This window comes from Hypomesus transpacificus, chromosome 6, assembly GCF_021917145.1.
Source record: "Hypomesus transpacificus isolate Combined female chromosome 6, fHypTra1, whole genome shotgun sequence".
Taxonomy (NCBI): domain Eukaryota; kingdom Metazoa; phylum Chordata; class Actinopteri; order Osmeriformes; family Osmeridae; genus Hypomesus; species Hypomesus transpacificus.
In genome coordinates, this window is record NC_061065.1 from 5059643 (window position 1) to 5069696 (window position 10054).

Here is a 10054-nt window from a genome sequence, read left to right on the forward strand (position 1 = left end):
GTTGAGAGAAGCTGTCAAAATCTCGACTTCAAAGTTATTTACATCTGCTTCTTTTTTTTAGGGATTGGCTATGCTGAACTACTGATCAACATATATAGTTGTGCTTACATGATACTCCTGACCTGGTCTCTGTTCTACCTTGTGTTCTCCTTCAGATCCCAGCTACCCTGGGCCAGCTGTGGAAACACCTGGAACACAGGTCGTGGATTATTCTAGTTTGAGGACTAGTGATGCACCAGCACTTCCCACACTTGTTTAAATGATATGCTTATAAGCAATCAATTTAAAATGTCCACTTAAACCTTCAATTAGATAAGTGTGTGGAACTCACTGCACAGTAAACACCACATCAGCTGCAACTGAGTTCTGGGTGTGAGTACACATCAGGAACCTATTGAGAATACTGAGCAGCTTTTAATTACATCCTCATTCCCAAATGTGTTCTTATTATTTCTTCACTGTTATTAATTGTTCAGCCCCAGGCGCAGAGTGTTTGCAATGTCAGGGTCCATAGAGGAGGTGGGCAGTTTGAGATGGGAGCTGGTGCTTTGCCTCATCATCTGCTGGGCTGCCTGCTACTTCAGCATTTGGAAAGGAGTCAAGTCCACTGGCAAGGTGGGAAACTTCATTTATTTAAATGCATACAAATAACACAAGGTCGACGATAAGCATTGATTCATGGTGTAAATAACACTACTTTCTGACCCTATTTATGTGACACCTGTACCAATCATTCATTTTTATTTAGGCGGTGTATTTTACTGCAACGTTCCCATATGTGATGCTCTTGCTGATGTTGGTGAAAGGCTTGACTTTACCTCGAGCTTGGCAGGGAGTTACAGTAATATTTCCTCTATCCTGATCTGGATGGTCTGGCAGACGCTCAGGTAACCAGTTAGTCAGAAGTTAACATTAACTTTCCTGTTTCAAATTGAATACCTGAAAATGATACCTTTTTGAAACCATGACCGCTGTAACTAACTTTGGTTTGATTATTTCAAATGTGTCCAGGTGTGGGTGGAGGCTGGAAGTCAAATCCTCTTCTCATAGAGTTTTGTAACAGGCAACCTACTTACTCTGGGAAGTTTTTATAAAAATTAAGAACAACTGTTACAAGTGAGATGCGTGATTGTACTGGAACTGGCAAACTTTCAGGAATGGTCATTTATTGCAAACTACAAGCATTTATTGTACTTCTTCTGGAATTTGTCTCTTGTGTCTGTGGCTGAGTTTGCTGAACAGTGGGACCAGTTTTGTCACTAGATTTGCACTATTTTCTGTCTAAGATTCATGGCCAAGACACAGGGTGTTCCAATACAAACGGTGGCAGACTCAGGTATTGCAATAAATCATGATTGATGACTGAAGTTCTGTAAGAGTTGATGCCATTCTCGGTTATCATGAAAGCATTAATAATTTGTTCAGAACTTCTGTAAAATAACTTTGCTAGCTGCTAAGATTCACCGAATCGTAGTATTTTGTTTGTGGTGCCTTTGTAAATACGGTGTTATGTCTTTACCCGCTATTTCACGACTGGAAAGGGCGCAATCCTGGTAGTTAATGAGGCCCTCAGTGTGTCCAGAACATTTGGAGGCCGAGCCCTGGAGATGGACTCTTTTTGGAGGTGGCTATGCTCACACTGCCCATGATGCCGAAGCCATCTCTCTCCATGGCTCAATTGACTCCAGCAAGGAGGAGTATGAGGGAGAGCTGGACCCAGCTGGGCACTCTACTTCAGCTATGGCAGGATCTTCTTCCCAGCAGCAGTCTGGTTCCAGATTCTTCGTTTGCCTGTGCCAATGACCTTGCATGCCATGGCCTATTATCGATCAAGTCCAATTACCGTGATAGTGTTGCAGAATCCTTAAGATCAGGGGAACATTATGGGAAACGTTTGAGACCACCAAAACTCTTCCTAAAGTTGTCAGACTAAACTAGGACAAGCCAAGGTTCTTGGCATTAGAGTTCATCTGCAGAGATGGGACCACACCCATCAATCAGGGCTTTGTGTGAGAGTGGCCAGACGGAAAGCACTCTTATAGACAGCAGGTTAAGAGTTTGCCAAATGGCACTTCGTTGAATGCCAGAATGCCAAGCACCTGGCGAGAACTAGACATCACGCCTCACCTGCCTAATACCATCTCAGTGGTGAAGAAATGGCTTCCAAACACGATTCTGAATGTCCGGGACATCATAGGGCCAATATGCTCATTTTAAAAGCATTTGTGATAACAAATAAATAATATTTAAATAATAAATAAACTTGGTCCTTTGGAGTTCCAAGACTTAGGATTCAGGATAACACTTGCCATTGCCAGTTTTTGTGTTTTGAATTTTATGTTGTCTTTTCTGAACTGCATATATTGAACTTTAAACAGTCGTTTTGCATTCAACAATTTCTTATTGTTGTACAGGTCCTGGTCTGGCATTCATCGTACATCCTCAAGCCGCAGCCATGATGCCCCTTCCTCAACTCTGGTCAAGCTGTTTCTTCATCATGCTTCTCCTACTAGGCATGGACTCACAGGTCATAATGTCACACAATTTCTATTTAAATGTCCTTTGACTCAAAGATTTTTGCTTAGTTTCTGGATTGTGATCCTTGAAAGTCCTACCTACTACACAGACAAACAATGACTGTCTTTTTAATAAGAACCAATACAATGCACAATGGTGAGAAACCTGATCTCTGTTCATTAGAGATCAGACTTCAGAAGAGCGCTTTGTTTCCTCCCTCTTCTCCCTGTGTCCCATTCACAACATTCTTCAGTCAAACTTATACCAACCTACTGAACCCACTATCCACTATCTACTACATTGGACTTTGAAGACAAAGTCTGAACAAGAAGGCTTGTTCAAACTTGACCCTGTAACTCACTGTCTCTCTCTCTGTTTTACTTTAGTTTGTACGTTTTCAGACATTCGTAACCTCTGCCATTGACTTGTTCCCACAACACTGCGTAGAAGAGGGCGTCGGGAACTCTGTCCTCCTCTTTAGTGTCTCGTGCTTCCTTATAAATCTGACTCTCGTCACACAGGTAATATTTTAAAATATTATCTGAAAAGAGTGTGTAATATTTTATCAAAACATAAAATGGACAGACAGTAAAATGCGGGAGATGTGATGATCTAAATAGTCAGTACACATGAACATGCTTGTGTGTTCATATCTTCTCTCCAGGGGGGAATCTATGTTTTCCAGCTCATAGAATACTACGCCTGCAGTGGTATCTGTATTTTCTTCATTGCTCTGTTTGACTCTCTAGTCATGGGCTGGCTATTTGGTGAGTTTCTTTTTTCCTTAAAATAGTTATTAATTTCACAACAGTGCATGAACAATTGTCTAACCAACTATATACAACACCAACACCAACTATATAGCTATTCACCAACATTAAGTTTCAACAGATGTTTCATGGGGGACATCTGCATTCTCCCCTTGAAACTGTTAGGATCTCTCCGTGTTATGGTTAGGTGCTGGTTGTGTATGTGACATCACCGAGGACATGACTGGACAGCGGCCTTGTGTTCTCTTCCAGCTGTGCTGGCGTTATCTAACCCCAGTGGTGTGTCTGGTAAGACTTGAAATGCACAGCACACTTTTGAATCTTGCATTTGACAAAGCATTAACCTCTTAACCTCTTGTTCGTCCCAGGGTTCCTTAATTTTCTACCTAGTGGACTACAAACCTCTAAAGTTTAACCACTGGTACGTGTACCCAGATTGGGCATACGCCCTTGGATTGACCATGGCTCTCTCCTCCATCCTCCTGGTACCAGTCTGGGGGATTGGAAAGATCTGTGTTGGCACAGACAACCTCAAGCAGGTTGGAGGTTTTGTATATTGGCACTTTATCTACATTTTGAATTTTCTGAAAGGTTTTTAATATATTTGAGTGGCATTATTGGGAAAGTCTGGTACCATTTGAATACTTCATAGACTTATCTTTGGGTAGTGCCATCTGGGTCGGAAATGTATGTGTCAGCGTTTGTTAGACATGATTAAAATGTGCATCTTTTTTTACAGCGTATATCTTTCCTCTGTCATCCAGAAGATGGTCTTCCTCCTAACAAGGAAAATAATGCAAGACATCAAGCTCTGAGAATAATGGACATCTTTAGTATATAAGAACTACAGGCAACCACAAGAATTTATTTGCGCAAGCACGGTACCATTAGGAGCAGTATACACTGGCACTGGTTCATTTGCTTGCTGTGCTCTACACTGGCGTCTTTGTGCAAATAGTGAGTGTGGATGTGAGCATAGCTTAGTTAGCCTGACGAAACTCATGGTTGTCTTTATTGTGTTTGCTGTGTTTAATTTGAGTTGCCCATACTGATGTTGCTCATTCACAAATGCACTATTTAACAGGTAACAAGTTTATGTTGTGTGATTGAATTGTTTTTGAATGGACCCGGGAATGTGAAACTGTGATGCAGCAATAGTTAGTTAACTACCGGTATTTATGTAGCTTTGATAGGTAGGAACTTCTGAAAATAGAAATGGGTCATACTAATCACTCTAAACAACCCAAAAGTACCCCAAAAACGCCAGTAAACATGCAAAATCAGCCAAAACAACCAAACAGTACCAAATACAAAAAAAGGAAGTATACCAAAAAGAAGCCAAAAGAAAACTGCAAAATACAATTTAAAGGGACAGTTGTTGTCCAGTAGGTAAAGTGACTCAAAACCGGCATCAAATTTTTTAAAAGAATTGTCTTTCCAATCCAGTTAAATCTTATACTTGTTACACTTGTTACAGCAATATATGTCAGAAGACTGCAAGTGCTGGTACCATGCTTCATGTCTGTGTAGGAATGAAAGACAGATACAGTCTTGGAACTGCACGGGTTTGGAATTTCTTTGCCCCAATTGTGTGCAGCAACTATTTTCTTTGGAAACGTGTGTGCAAAGAATAGTGAATGCAAAAATAAAAGGTTTTTAACTGATGTATTATGGAGTCAAGCTCCCACAGTCTTCCTCTCACAGTGACCAGGCAAGTACTGACACTGTCTCACTAAATATTTGGGGAAAGTACCTGCCTCGTCTCACGTCTGACTACAGACCGGGACAGGGACAGACAGAAATGGTTTGTATTGTGTCACCTCTAGAGCTTTTTTTTTTTTTTGCTCCGAAGACTTTCAGGCATGTCTGAGAATTCTAACAATACTTTAAATGGCAGCTTCCTTCCTGCTATGAAAAATAGCAAGAAGAGCAAGTAGTGCTCTCTTTTCCAGGATCATTCCTGTATTATATTGGACAAAAACTACCCGTACAAAACGGCCTTGCTGAAGAGCTATTCCGATATAAACCATATGCCTGTTCTCACAGTGGTACTTGGCATGCCTATCAAGAGCTATTTCCCACCTGGTGAGTAAAAATGTGATCGTTTGCATCCATTTATTTGATTAATCGCTCTATTTACTTGTTAAACAACAATGATAGAAAATTGCCCCTGTTCCTCTCCCCTATTGGGAGTGAGTGAGTGAGAGAGGAGCAAATTCAGTCAGGCATCTGTCCTTTTCAAAACCCATTGGATGGAAATGACAGGTTCTGCTCCTCTCACTTTCTTCAATTGGAAGAAAATGTGCTCAAATCAGAGTAAGCCAAAGGATAGCCCAATCCCAAATGGATCCATAAACACTACAACATGACCTGACAGGAATGCAGGAGGAGTTAGATCTAACCAGTACTAATGTTTCAGTAATGTGGACGTCGGTGTCTTGGAACAAACTAATGAACACCTCAGTGTTCATCATTTTGTGCTACTGGTGACAAATACACAGGAGGAGAAACTGATTGACTACAGTATTACGTTTTAAAATGGAATAGTTAGATGGCTGAAGGAAAACATGTGAATGAACTGTTAAATTATTATCACTGAACTACATGCTGTGCAGCCTCGGAAGAGTTCTGCCCAGTCCTTCTTCTTGATGTCTTGAAGACAGAACGGTCTTTCTCCACCTTCCACGTCCTCCACCTTCCACTTCCTCCACCTTCCACGTCCTCCACCTTCCACTTCCTCCTTGTCCTTGAGTTTGTCCTGGACGAGGGGATCTGCCCTGCAGTGACACTCTTGTCAGAAGACACAGAGTGACTATTTGTAAATGACCCTCATGGTGTCAATTAAGTCCTCACTTCCTGGTGTCATTTGACACTCTCCAGCCTGAAGGAAATCAAAACGATTTGTCTCAATCAGTCTTATATAATTTTGGTTAAAAAAAAAACTGACAAAAATAACAATGTCGAATAAATAAACAAACATCCAATTATCATTTTGGATTGACCTTAAATCTACCAATGAGTGACTACTTTTCTTTGAAGACAGGCTTGGCGAGGCATGCTCTCCCAAGCCACATCCTGACTGCCCGTACCCTTCCAGATCAGCTGGCGATAGTTTGCACGTTGTAGAGGTTTTGGGCTGCTACAAATGAAAGAAATCTATTCAGTCAAGGCACATGAAGCACTGAGCTTTTCTCCTTTCCTGTAACTTTGTTTGTTATTGTTTAAATAGGTTTTAATTCCAGTGAGTTTTTCCCTGCCCTGAAAACATTTTAAAACATTTCTTCAGAGCAAGTGCTCACCGGGGGAGAAGCTTTCTGGAATTGTAACCCATTCCTTGTATAAATGAATGTCATCAAGAACACAAGAAGAGAGGAATGGATCTAAGCCCCATTCAGTCCAATGCAGTTTACCATGCCCCAGGCTGTGGGTCTGCAGGCCATCCCCTCAAGGCCAGGAAGCAGGAAATTACATCTGCAGGAAGGAAGTAGGATTCTCATGGCAATTGTTTTTAATTTGATTTTTTTTCGCCCCACAGTGAGGAACAATTGAGTCAAGGAAGTGAAATGATCCTCCGATGGTAATTGCTTTTCACCCAGTGAGAATGGTGGTGGGGGGCTAACAGAAGGGGAAGACCAGAAAACGGAGAGAAAGGGAAAGAGGGTAGAGAGGAACACGAGAGAGGAGGGACAAGAAGGAAGAACAAGTAGGAAATGAGAGGAGGACGACAAGCAAGCAGGAGGGAAAAGGAGAAAAAGCTGGACGGGCGGAGAGAAATGACGGACTCTTAATCGCTTCTCGAGCATGTCCCCACCCGCAAGCGTGAGAGACGTGTGTTACCACGGCTCCAATCTGATGAATGGCATCTGACGGCGAGGCACCGCCTCTCTATCCGAGGGAACAGGACTTCAGACAAGCAAGGAGATTTCTATTACCAGAGGATGAAAGAGAATATTATGTGTGCCCTGAACAGTCATTATCACCTGGGTGCCTGTCAACACGTGTGCCCATCAACTCGGTGGCAAGAGAGTTTCCTGTGCCTGTCTGAGGGAATTCCTGTCATAGAGGTGACACCGGCGTCGTCTGCATGGAGGAACAGATTGAGCCGACCACAGTTTGTGTATTGAGTGTATGTGTGTGTTTAATGAGCATCTGTTGTTAAGCAGTTTTTTGACATTGGACAGGTTCAAAGCCAGAAAGGCCATGAAGGCAGGTGCACTGCACCACACTCAAACACGCTGATGGCCACGCCCATTCCAACTTGTTTCATTGTAAAGCACATGTCAACATGCTCTGGCTAGTGCCATCTGGGTTGGAAACGCATGTGTCAGCGTTTGTTAGAGAGGATTAAAACGTGTATCTTTTTTACAGCGTATATCTGTCCTCTGTCATCCAGAAGATGGTCTTCCTCCTAACAAGTAAAATAATGCAAGACATCAAGCTCTGAGAATAATGGACACCTTTAGTATATAAGAACTGCAAGCAATCACAATGATTTATTTACGCAAGCACGGTACCATTAGGAGCAGTACACACTGCTCCCCTCTCCCCACAATCACGCATGTACTTCTCACACACCCCAACCGATCCTGATACAAACTAACACACATCGGGGGGAAAAAAAACACACACACATTTTCAGTCTGTCTCTCCCACGGGCCCCCTCGTGTATCCACAGTGTTGAGGGTGTGTTGAGATGTTGCAGGTCAGACTTGGCCAGATGAGTTCCACAGACCTCCAGCAATTCTCATTAACCCAAACAAGCATCCTGTGATGGGACTCGCAGATGAGAGGCAGCCTGCGGTCTGCCTAGGTAATGAGGGGAGAGGGTCAGTCCAGCAGACCAATGAGGGCAGGGGGTCTGGGCCTGGGGCCAGGTTCAGGTGAGGACACCATGTCACTGCCAGAGCTGGAATGAGCACACGTCTCTGCTCCAGCCCGACCTGCGGTCGAATGCCAACATATTCAACCTCTAGCCCTGCAGGTGTCCCAGTCTTAAGGGGCTGCAAAAGAGGGGGGATTGGAACCGTTCCCTTGAGTATCTGACAAGGATAAACAGTTCCTGTACAACTGATCTTTTTGGGAAAGCAAGTTTTTGTTTTGGTGTTGTTTTTCTTAGTTCAGTGTCTTTCAAGTCATTGAAGGTCGTCTTTGACGGGGAATGACAACAATCTATTTCAGTCAGAGCAAGAGATGAAATGGTTGATATCCCTCTCAAAATCCCTCTCAGAAAGGAATACATAAACAGAGCGTTATTGTTAAAGCCTTATGTTCCACCCCTCCCATTCAGGACGCAGTCGTGATTTTTACAATTCAGACAAGTGTTTAAAAAGCTACAGAGACTTCCAGTCTGTATCCTACTGGGCATGGTTCATTTGGTTCTCTAATAAAGCCAGTTGGAGTAGCTGTGACTCAGTGGGTCCAGAAGTCGTGTTTAGGTGGAGGAAAAGAGGAAGATCCGCAGAGACAAAACACCACAGCTCTGCACACACACACACAAACACATTCAACACACTGTACAGGATGTCAAATGTGTTACTGGTGATTCTACCACTGAGAAGTAGTTCTGTTACGGGTGAAGTGACTGTGCTGCTTCCAGAGAGGAGGGAACATCAAATACTGATCATCTACCAGGTGATTCTACCTGTCAGCGCAGGGACTAATAAGCCCGGTGCAGATTTTAACAGGAAGGAAGTCGTTTCAGAGTTCAGCCCTTCTTTTTGTCAGCATTTCAAATTCCCTGCTTCAAACAAACACAGGCACCGCTCGGGCTCAGGCTAATTCCCTGCTTCCTTTTCCACCCTCCTCAATCCCTCTGTTCAGCAGTCTCTTCTCGGGTGTGGCTGTGTGTGTGTGTGTGTCTAGGTGTGTTTGTGTCTTCGTGTGTGTAGTCGTGTGTCTGTTTGAGTAACAGTTTCTTGTCACATCACTACCATTCACTGGAAGAATGAAACATAATTAATTTTGTTAAGAGCTACCCTGACTGGGTGATATGCTGAGATGTGCCTTCCTGCATCCTTCTCTCTCTCTCTCTCTCTCTCTCTCTCTCTCTCTCTCTCTCTCTCTCTCTCTCTCTCTCTCTCTCTCTCTCTCTCTCTCTCTCTCTCTCTCTCTCTCTCTCTCTCTCTCTCTCTCTCTCTCTCTCTCTCTCTCTCTCTCTCTGTCTCTGCCTCTGCCTCTGCCTCTGTCTCTCTCTACATATATATATATATATATGTATACATATATATCCCACCCCATCTCCATCTCTCTTCCCTCTTTGCATTCTGTACGGGGTATGGTTCGATGTCATATGTTAAAAGATGTAGTCACTCAAACGCTGTATGAAACACATTCTTAGCAGGGTGGAGGGTGGGGGGGCAATGGGAAATTAATTATTATTCAAATTGGAAGAATCAGGTTGTCATCACTGTGTAATTTGTGTGGGTGATTTTATCTGATAGCATCATACCCAAAGGTAAGGGAGAAAAAAGGGATTTAGAGAAAGAGGGAAAGAGAGAGAGAGAGAGAGAAAGGTAAGTGGAGTGAGCTCTATTGTTGTTCTCCAACATTCAGTTCAAGAGTCATTTGTTTGAATTAAGCAGCTCTCGACAGGAGAGGCTGCTATATCTGATTCTAATTATTTATCTGTGTAAAACACTTGTGCTCTTGCCTCCTCTTCTGACCAACTGGTCACTGTGTGTTTGTGTGTGTGTTTGTGAGTATGGGACACGGAAGAGGGAGGGGGGACAGTTGTTCCAGCTGACCAGAGCTGACAGAAAGCTTAGTCT

General features: G+C 43.0%; 1 pseudogene; it reads left to right on the top strand.

Annotated features, from left to right (window-relative positions):
* Nucleotides 1–498: 498 nt before the first annotated feature.
* LOC124468803 lies at nucleotides 499–4128 on the top strand (annotated as a pseudogene).
* Nucleotides 4129–10054: the final 5926 nt, after the last annotated feature.